The sequence below is a fragment of the Gasterosteus aculeatus genome, chromosome 2 (assembly GCF_964276395.1).
Source record: "Gasterosteus aculeatus chromosome 2, fGasAcu3.hap1.1, whole genome shotgun sequence".
NCBI lineage: Eukaryota > Metazoa > Chordata > Actinopteri > Perciformes > Gasterosteidae > Gasterosteus > Gasterosteus aculeatus.
The window spans coordinates 23,949,092-23,955,091 of record NC_135689.1 but is presented as its reverse complement, the minus strand read 5'-3'; the positions used below and the strand labels follow the sequence as shown (position 1 = coordinate 23,955,091).

The 6,000-nt window shown below is 44.3% G+C and overlaps 26 non-coding genes across 26 annotated transcripts in view; all 26 read right to left on the bottom strand.

Moving 5' to 3' along the window:
• The window catches only part of LOC144396933 (5S ribosomal RNA), a 119-nt gene extending 101 nt beyond the window's left edge, over positions 1 to 18 (bottom strand). Inside the window, exon 1 of the ribosomal RNA XR_013459079.1 lies at positions 1 to 18. This exon is cut by the window's left edge and continues 101 nt beyond it. This is a non-coding gene — a ribosomal RNA (5S ribosomal RNA).
• A 117-nt stretch (positions 19 to 135) lies between these two features.
• On the bottom strand, positions 136 to 254 carry LOC144400831 (5S ribosomal RNA). Its single transcript, XR_013462766.1, has one exon. It is a non-coding gene; the product is annotated as a 5S ribosomal RNA (ribosomal RNA).
• A 116-nt stretch (positions 255 to 370) lies between these two features.
• LOC144399505 (5S ribosomal RNA) lies at positions 371 to 489 on the bottom strand. Its single transcript, XR_013461651.1, has one exon. It is a non-coding gene; the product is annotated as a 5S ribosomal RNA (ribosomal RNA).
• A 116-nt stretch (positions 490 to 605) lies between these two features.
• Positions 606 to 724, bottom strand: LOC144399539 (5S ribosomal RNA). Its single transcript, XR_013461685.1, has one exon. It is a non-coding gene; the product is annotated as a 5S ribosomal RNA (ribosomal RNA).
• Positions 725 to 840: 116 nt separating this feature from the next.
• LOC144397646 (5S ribosomal RNA) lies at positions 841 to 959 on the bottom strand. The gene has a single exon (XR_013459792.1). It is a non-coding gene; the product is annotated as a 5S ribosomal RNA (ribosomal RNA).
• A 117-nt stretch (positions 960 to 1,076) lies between these two features.
• On the bottom strand, positions 1,077 to 1,195 carry LOC144404962 (5S ribosomal RNA). The gene has a single exon (XR_013466904.1). It is a non-coding gene; the product is annotated as a 5S ribosomal RNA (ribosomal RNA).
• A 116-nt stretch (positions 1,196 to 1,311) lies between these two features.
• Positions 1,312 to 1,430, bottom strand: LOC144396932 (5S ribosomal RNA). Its single transcript, XR_013459078.1, has one exon. It is a non-coding gene; the product is annotated as a 5S ribosomal RNA (ribosomal RNA).
• Positions 1,431 to 1,547: 117 nt separating this feature from the next.
• On the bottom strand, positions 1,548 to 1,666 carry LOC144404961 (5S ribosomal RNA). The gene has a single exon (XR_013466903.1). It is a non-coding gene; the product is annotated as a 5S ribosomal RNA (ribosomal RNA).
• A 116-nt stretch (positions 1,667 to 1,782) lies between these two features.
• On the bottom strand, positions 1,783 to 1,901 carry LOC144398413 (5S ribosomal RNA). Its single transcript, XR_013460560.1, has one exon. It is a non-coding gene; the product is annotated as a 5S ribosomal RNA (ribosomal RNA).
• Positions 1,902 to 2,018: 117 nt separating this feature from the next.
• On the bottom strand, positions 2,019 to 2,137 carry LOC144400830 (5S ribosomal RNA). The gene has a single exon (XR_013462765.1). It is a non-coding gene; the product is annotated as a 5S ribosomal RNA (ribosomal RNA).
• Positions 2,138 to 2,253: 116 nt separating this feature from the next.
• On the bottom strand, positions 2,254 to 2,372 carry LOC144398658 (5S ribosomal RNA). Its single transcript, XR_013460805.1, has one exon. It is a non-coding gene; the product is annotated as a 5S ribosomal RNA (ribosomal RNA).
• A 116-nt stretch (positions 2,373 to 2,488) lies between these two features.
• On the bottom strand, positions 2,489 to 2,607 carry LOC144399538 (5S ribosomal RNA). The gene has a single exon (XR_013461684.1). It is a non-coding gene; the product is annotated as a 5S ribosomal RNA (ribosomal RNA).
• A 117-nt stretch (positions 2,608 to 2,724) lies between these two features.
• LOC144400829 (5S ribosomal RNA) lies at positions 2,725 to 2,843 on the bottom strand. Its single transcript, XR_013462764.1, has one exon. It is a non-coding gene; the product is annotated as a 5S ribosomal RNA (ribosomal RNA).
• Positions 2,844 to 2,959: 116 nt separating this feature from the next.
• Positions 2,960 to 3,078, bottom strand: LOC144399449 (5S ribosomal RNA). The gene has a single exon (XR_013461595.1). It is a non-coding gene; the product is annotated as a 5S ribosomal RNA (ribosomal RNA).
• Positions 3,079 to 3,195: 117 nt separating this feature from the next.
• On the bottom strand, positions 3,196 to 3,314 carry LOC144397051 (5S ribosomal RNA). Its single transcript, XR_013459195.1, has one exon. It is a non-coding gene; the product is annotated as a 5S ribosomal RNA (ribosomal RNA).
• A 116-nt stretch (positions 3,315 to 3,430) lies between these two features.
• LOC144399040 (5S ribosomal RNA) lies at positions 3,431 to 3,549 on the bottom strand. The gene has a single exon (XR_013461185.1). It is a non-coding gene; the product is annotated as a 5S ribosomal RNA (ribosomal RNA).
• Positions 3,550 to 3,666: 117 nt separating this feature from the next.
• LOC144404960 (5S ribosomal RNA) lies at positions 3,667 to 3,785 on the bottom strand. Its single transcript, XR_013466902.1, has one exon. It is a non-coding gene; the product is annotated as a 5S ribosomal RNA (ribosomal RNA).
• Positions 3,786 to 3,901: 116 nt separating this feature from the next.
• On the bottom strand, positions 3,902 to 4,020 carry LOC144398411 (5S ribosomal RNA). The gene has a single exon (XR_013460558.1). It is a non-coding gene; the product is annotated as a 5S ribosomal RNA (ribosomal RNA).
• Positions 4,021 to 4,137: 117 nt separating this feature from the next.
• On the bottom strand, positions 4,138 to 4,256 carry LOC144400828 (5S ribosomal RNA). Its single transcript, XR_013462763.1, has one exon. It is a non-coding gene; the product is annotated as a 5S ribosomal RNA (ribosomal RNA).
• A 116-nt stretch (positions 4,257 to 4,372) lies between these two features.
• On the bottom strand, positions 4,373 to 4,491 carry LOC144398657 (5S ribosomal RNA). Its single transcript, XR_013460804.1, has one exon. It is a non-coding gene; the product is annotated as a 5S ribosomal RNA (ribosomal RNA).
• Positions 4,492 to 4,607: 116 nt separating this feature from the next.
• Positions 4,608 to 4,726, bottom strand: LOC144399536 (5S ribosomal RNA). Its single transcript, XR_013461682.1, has one exon. It is a non-coding gene; the product is annotated as a 5S ribosomal RNA (ribosomal RNA).
• A 117-nt stretch (positions 4,727 to 4,843) lies between these two features.
• LOC144400827 (5S ribosomal RNA) lies at positions 4,844 to 4,962 on the bottom strand. The gene has a single exon (XR_013462762.1). It is a non-coding gene; the product is annotated as a 5S ribosomal RNA (ribosomal RNA).
• Positions 4,963 to 5,079: 117 nt separating this feature from the next.
• Positions 5,080 to 5,198, bottom strand: LOC144404959 (5S ribosomal RNA). The gene has a single exon (XR_013466901.1). It is a non-coding gene; the product is annotated as a 5S ribosomal RNA (ribosomal RNA).
• Positions 5,199 to 5,314: 116 nt separating this feature from the next.
• On the bottom strand, positions 5,315 to 5,433 carry LOC144398410 (5S ribosomal RNA). The gene has a single exon (XR_013460557.1). It is a non-coding gene; the product is annotated as a 5S ribosomal RNA (ribosomal RNA).
• A 117-nt stretch (positions 5,434 to 5,550) lies between these two features.
• On the bottom strand, positions 5,551 to 5,669 carry LOC144400826 (5S ribosomal RNA). The gene has a single exon (XR_013462761.1). It is a non-coding gene; the product is annotated as a 5S ribosomal RNA (ribosomal RNA).
• A 116-nt stretch (positions 5,670 to 5,785) lies between these two features.
• LOC144398655 (5S ribosomal RNA) lies at positions 5,786 to 5,904 on the bottom strand. Its single transcript, XR_013460802.1, has one exon. It is a non-coding gene; the product is annotated as a 5S ribosomal RNA (ribosomal RNA).
• Positions 5,905 to 6,000: the final 96 nt, after the last annotated feature.

Genomic DNA, 6,000 nt, shown 5'->3' with positions numbered 1-6,000 from the left:
AGAGGTATGGCCGTAAGCAACTGTATGTCCTCTTCCTAATCTTTTAAAATGTGTCAAAGGTTTTGGAGTTTTGATAATGAAAAAGGAGTCACTTTCTAATGCCTTCTCGATTTCTTCCAGAGAGAGAAATGAAAAAGCTTACGGCACCTGGGATTCCCAGGCGGTCTTCCATCCAAGTACTAACCAGGCCCTACTCTGCTTAGCTTCTGAGATCTGACGAGATCAGGCGGAGCCAGAGAGGTATGGCCGTAAGCAACTGTATGTCCTCTTCCTAATCTTTTAATATGTGTCAAAGGTTTTGTAGTTTTGACAATTAAATGGAGTCACTTTCTAAGGCCTTCTCTGTGTCTTTTACAGATAGAAATGAAAAAGCTTACAGCACCTGGGATTCCCAGGCTGTCTTCCATCCAAGTACTAACCAGGCCCTACTCTGCTTAGCTTCTGAGATCAGACGAGATCAGGCGGAGCCAGAGAGGTATGGCCGTAAGCAGCTGTATGTCCTCTACCTAATCTTTTAAAATGTGTCAAAGGTTTTGTAGTTTTGACAATGAAATGGAGTCACTTTCTAATGTCTTCTCGATTTCTTCCAGAGAGAGAAATGAAAAAGCTTACGGCACCTGGGATTCCCAGGCGGGCTTCCATCCAAGTACTAACCAGGCCCTACTCTGCTTAGCTTATGAGATCTGACGAGATCAGGCGGAGCCAGAGAGGTATGGCCGTAAGCAACTGTATGTCCTCTACCTAATCTTTTAAAATGTGTCAAAGGTTTTGTAGTTTTGACAACTAAATGGAGTCACTTTCTAAGGCCTTCTCTGTGTCTTTTACAGATCGAAATGAAAAAGCTTACAGCACCTGGGATTCCCAGGCGGTCTTCCATCCAAGTACTAACCAGGCCCTACTCTGCTTAGCTTCTGAGATCTGACGAGATCAGGCAGAGCCAGAGAGGTATGGCCGTAAGCAACTGTATGTCCTCTTCCTAATATTTTAAAATGTGTCAAAGGTTTTGGAGTTTAGATAATGAAAAAGGAGTCACTTTCTAATGCCTTCTCGATTTCTTCCAGAGAGAGAAATGAAAAAGCTTACGGCACCTGGGATTCCCAGGCGGTCTTCCATCCAAGTACTAACCAGGCCCTACTCTGCTTAGCTTCTGAGATCAGACGAGATCAGGCGGAGCCAGAGAGGTATGGCCGTAAGCAACTGTATGTCCTCTACCTAATCTTTTAAAATGTGTCAAAGGTTTTGTAGTTTTGACAATTAAATGGAGTCACTTTCTAAGGCCTTCTCTGTGTCTTTTACAGATCGAAATGAAAAAGCTTACAGCACCTGGGATTCCCAGGCGGTCTTCCATCCAAGTACTAACCAGGCCCTACTCTGCTTAGCTTCTGAGATCAGACGAGATCAGGCGGAGCCAGAGAGGTATGGCCGTAAGCAACTGTATGTCCTCTTCCTAATCTTTTAAAATGTGTCAAAGGTTTTGGAGTTTTGATAATGAAAAAGGAGTCACTTTCTAAGGCCTTCTCGATTTCTTCCAGAGAGAGACATGAAAAAGCTTACGGCACCTGGGATTCCCAGGCGGTCTTCCATCCAAGTACTAACCAGGCCCTACTCTGCTTAGCTTCTGAGATCAGACGAGATCAGGCGGAGCCAGAGAGGTATGGCCGTAAGCAACTGTATGTCCTCTACCTAATCTTTTAAAATGTGTCAAAGGTTTTGTAGTTTTGACAATTAAATGGAGTCACTTTCTAAGGCCTTCTCTGTGTCTTTTACAGATCGAAATGAAAAAGCTTACAGCACCTGGGATTCCCAGGCGGTCTTCCATCCAAGTACTAACCAGGCCCTACTCTGCTTAGCTTTTGAGATCAGACGAGATCAGGCGGAGCCAGAGAGGTATGGCCGTAAGCAACTGTATGTCCTCTTCCTAATCTTTTAAAATGTGTCAAAGGTTTTGGAGTTTTGATAATGAAAAAGGAGTCACTTTCTAATGCTTTCTCGATTTCTTCCAGAGAGAGAAATGAAAAAGCTTACGGCACCTGGGATTCCCAGGCGGTCTTCCATCCAAGTACTAACCAGGCCCTACTCTGCTTAGCTTCTGAGATCTGACGAGATCAGGCGGAGCCAGAGAGGTATGGCCGTAAGCAACTGTATGTCCTCTACCTAATCTTTTAATATGTGTCAAAGGTTTTGTAGTTTTGACAATTAAATGGAGTCACTTTCTAAGGCCTTCTCTGTGTCTTTTACAGATAGAAATGAAAAAGCGTACAGCACCTGGGATTCCCAGGCGGTCTTCCATCCAAGTACTAACCAGGCCCTACTCTGCTTAGCTTCTGAGATCAGACGAGATCAGGCGGAGCCAGAGAGGTATGGCCGTAAGCAACTGTATGTCCTCTACCTAATCTTTTAAAATGTGTCAAAGGTTTTGTAGTTTTGACAATGAAATGGAGTCACTTTCTAATGTCTTCTCGATTTCTTCCAGAGAGAGAAATGAAAAAGCTTACGGCACCTGGGATTCCCAGGCGGGCTTCCATCCAAGTACTAACCAGGCCCTACTCTGCTTAGCTTATGAGATCTGACGAGATCAGGCGGAGCCAGAGAGGTATGGCCGTAAGCGACTGTATGTCCTCTTCCTAATCTTTTAAAATGTGTCAAAGGTTTTGGAGTTTTGATAATGAAAAAGGAGTCACTTTCTAATGCTTTCTCGATTTCTTCCAGAGAGAGAAATGAAAAAGCTTACGGCACCTGGGATTCCCAGGCGGTCTTCCATCCAAGTACTAACCAGGCCCTACTCTGCTTAGCTTCTGAGATCTGACGAGATCAGGCGGAGCCAGAGAGGTATGGCCGTAAGCAACTGTATGTCCTCTACCTAATCTTTTAATATGTGTCAAAGGTTTTGTAGTTTTGACAATTAAATGGAGTCACTTTCTAAGGCCTTCTCTGTGTCTTTTACAGATCGAAATGAAAAAGCTTACAGCACATGGGATTCCCAGGCGGTCTTCCATCCAAGTACTAACCAGGCCCTACTCTGCTTAGCTTCTGAGATCAGACGAGATCAGGCGGAGCCAGAGAGGTATGGCCATAAGCAACTGTATGTCCTCTTCCTAATCTTTTAAAATGTGTCAAAGGTTTTGGAGTTTTGATAATGAAAAAGGAGTCACTTTCTAATGCCTTCTCGATTTCTTCCAGAGAGAGAAATGAAAAAGCTCACGGCACCTGGGATTCCCAGGCGGTCTTCCATCCAAGTACTAACCAGGCCCTACTCTGCTTAGCTTCTGAGATCTGACGAGATCAGGCGGAGCCAGAGAGGTATGGCCGTAAGCAACTGTATGTCCTCTACCTAATCTTTTAATATGTGTCAAAGGTTTTGTAGTTTTGACAATTAAATGGAGTCACTTTCTAAGGCCTTCTCTGTGTCTTTTACAGATCGAAATGAAAAAGCTTACAGCACATGGGATTCCCAGGCGGTCTTCCATCCAAGTACTAACCAGGCCCTACTCTGCTTAGCTTCTGAGATCTGACGAGATCAGGCGGAGCCAGAGAGGTATGGCCGTAAGCAACTGTATGTACTCTTCCTAATATTTTAAAATGTGTCAAAGGTTTTGGAGTTTAGATAATGAAAAAGGAGTCACTTTCTAATGCCTTCTCGATTTCTTCCAGAGAGAGAAATGAAAAAGCTTACGGCACCTGGGATTCCCAGGCGGTCTTCCATCCAAGTACTAACCAGGCCCTACTCTGCTTAGCTTCTGAGATCAGACGAGATCAGGCGGAGCCAGAGAGGTATGGCCGTAAGCAACTGTATGTCCTCTACCTAATCTTTTAAAATGTGTCAAAGGTTTTGTAGTTTTGACAATTAAATGGAGTCACTTTCTAAGGCCTTCTCTGTGTCTTTTACAGATCGAAATGAAAAAGCTTACAGCACCTGGGATTCCCAGGCGGTCTTCCATCCAAGTACTAACCAGGCCCTACTCTGCTTAGCTTTTGAGATCAGACGAGATCAGGCGGAGCCAGAGAGGTATGGCCGTAAGCAACTGTATGTCCTCTTCCTAATCTTTTAAAATGTGTCAAAGGTTTTGGAGTTTTGATAATGAAAAAGGAGTCACTTTCTAATGCTTTCTCGATTTCTTCCAGAGAGAGAAATGAAAAAGCTTACGGCACCTGGGATTCCCAGGCGGTCTTCCATCCAAGTACTAACCAGGCCCTACTCTGCTTAGCTTCTGAGATCTGACGAGATCAGGCGGAGCCAGAGAGGTATGGCCGTAAGCAACTGTATGTCCTCTACCTAATCTTTTAATATGTGTCAAAGGTTTTGTAGTTTTGACAATTAAATGGAGTCACTTTCTAAGGCCTTCTCTGTGTCTTTTACAGATAGAAATGAAAAAGCGTACAGCACCTGGGATTCCCAGGCGGTCTTCCATCCAAGTACTAACCAGGCCCTACTCTGCTTAGCTTCTGAGATCAGACGAGATCAGGCGGAGCCAGAGAGGTATGGCCGTAAGCAACTGTATGTCCTCTACCTAATCTTTTAAAATGTGTCAAAGGTTTTGTAGTTTTGACAATGAAATGGAGTCACTTTCTAATGTCTTCTCGATTTCTTCCAGAGAGAGAAATGAAAAAGCTTACGGCACCTGGGATTCCCAGGCGGGCTTCCATCCAAGTACTAACCAGGCCCTACTCTGCTTAGCTTATGAGATCTGACGAGATCAGGCGGAGCCAGAGAGGTATGGCCGTAAGCGACTGTATGTCCTCTTCCTAATCTTTTAAAATGTGTCAAAGGTTTTGGAGTTTTGATAATGAAAAAGGAGTCACTTTCTAATGCTTTCTCGATTTCTTCCAGAGAGAGAAATGAAAAAGCTTACGGCACCTGGGATTCCCAGGCGGTCTTCCATCCAAGTACTAACCAGGCCCTACTCTGCTTAGCTTCTGAGATCTGACGAGATCAGGCGGAGCCAGAGAGGTATGGCCGTAAGCAACTGTATGTCCTCTACCTAATCTTTTAATATGTGTCAAAGGTTTTGGAGTTTAGATAATGAAAAAGGAGTCACTTTCTAATGCCTTCTCGATTTCTTCCAGAGAGAGAAATGAAAAAGCTTACGGCACCTGGGATTCCCAGGCGGTCTTCCATCCAAGTACTAACCAGGCCCTACTCTGCTTAGCTTCTGAGATCAGACGAGATCAGGCGGAGCCAGAGAGGTATGGCCGTAAGCAACTGTATGTCCTCTACCTAATCTTTTAAAATGTGTCAAAGGTTTTGTAGTTTTGACAATTAAATGGAGTCACTTTCTAAGGCCTTCTCTGTGTCTTTTACAGATCGAAATGAAAAAGCTTACAGCACCTGGGATTCCCAGGCGGTCTTCCATCCAAGTACTAACCAGGCCCTACTCTGCTTAGCTTTTGAGATCAGACGAGATCAGGCGGAGCCAGAGAGGTATGGCCGTAAGCAACTGTATGTCCTCTTCCTAATCTTTTAAAATGTGTCAAAGGTTTTGGAGTTTTGATAATGAAAAAGGAGTCACTTTCTAATGCTTTCTCGATTTCTTCCAGAGAGAGAAATGAAAAAGCTTACGGCACCTGGGATTCCCAGGCGGTCTTCCATCCAAGTACTAACCAGGCCCTACTCTGCTTAGCTTCTGAGATCTGACGAGATCAGGCGGAGCCAGAGAGGTATGGCCGTAAGCAACTGTATGTCCTCTACCTAATCTTTTAATATGTGTCAAAGGTTTTGTAGTTTTGACAATTAAATGGAGTCACTTTCTAAGGCCTTCTCTGTGTCTTTTACAGATAGAAATGAAAAAGCGTACAGCACCTGGGATTCCCAGGCGGTCTTCCATCCAAGTACTAACCAGGCCCTACTCTGCTTAGCTTCTGAGATCAGACGAGATCAGGCGGAGCCAGAGAGGTATGGCCGTAAGCAACTGTATGTCCTCTACCTAATCTTTTAAAATGTGTCAAAGGTTTTGTAGTTTTGACAATGAAATGGAGTCACTTTCTAATGTCTTCTCGATTTCT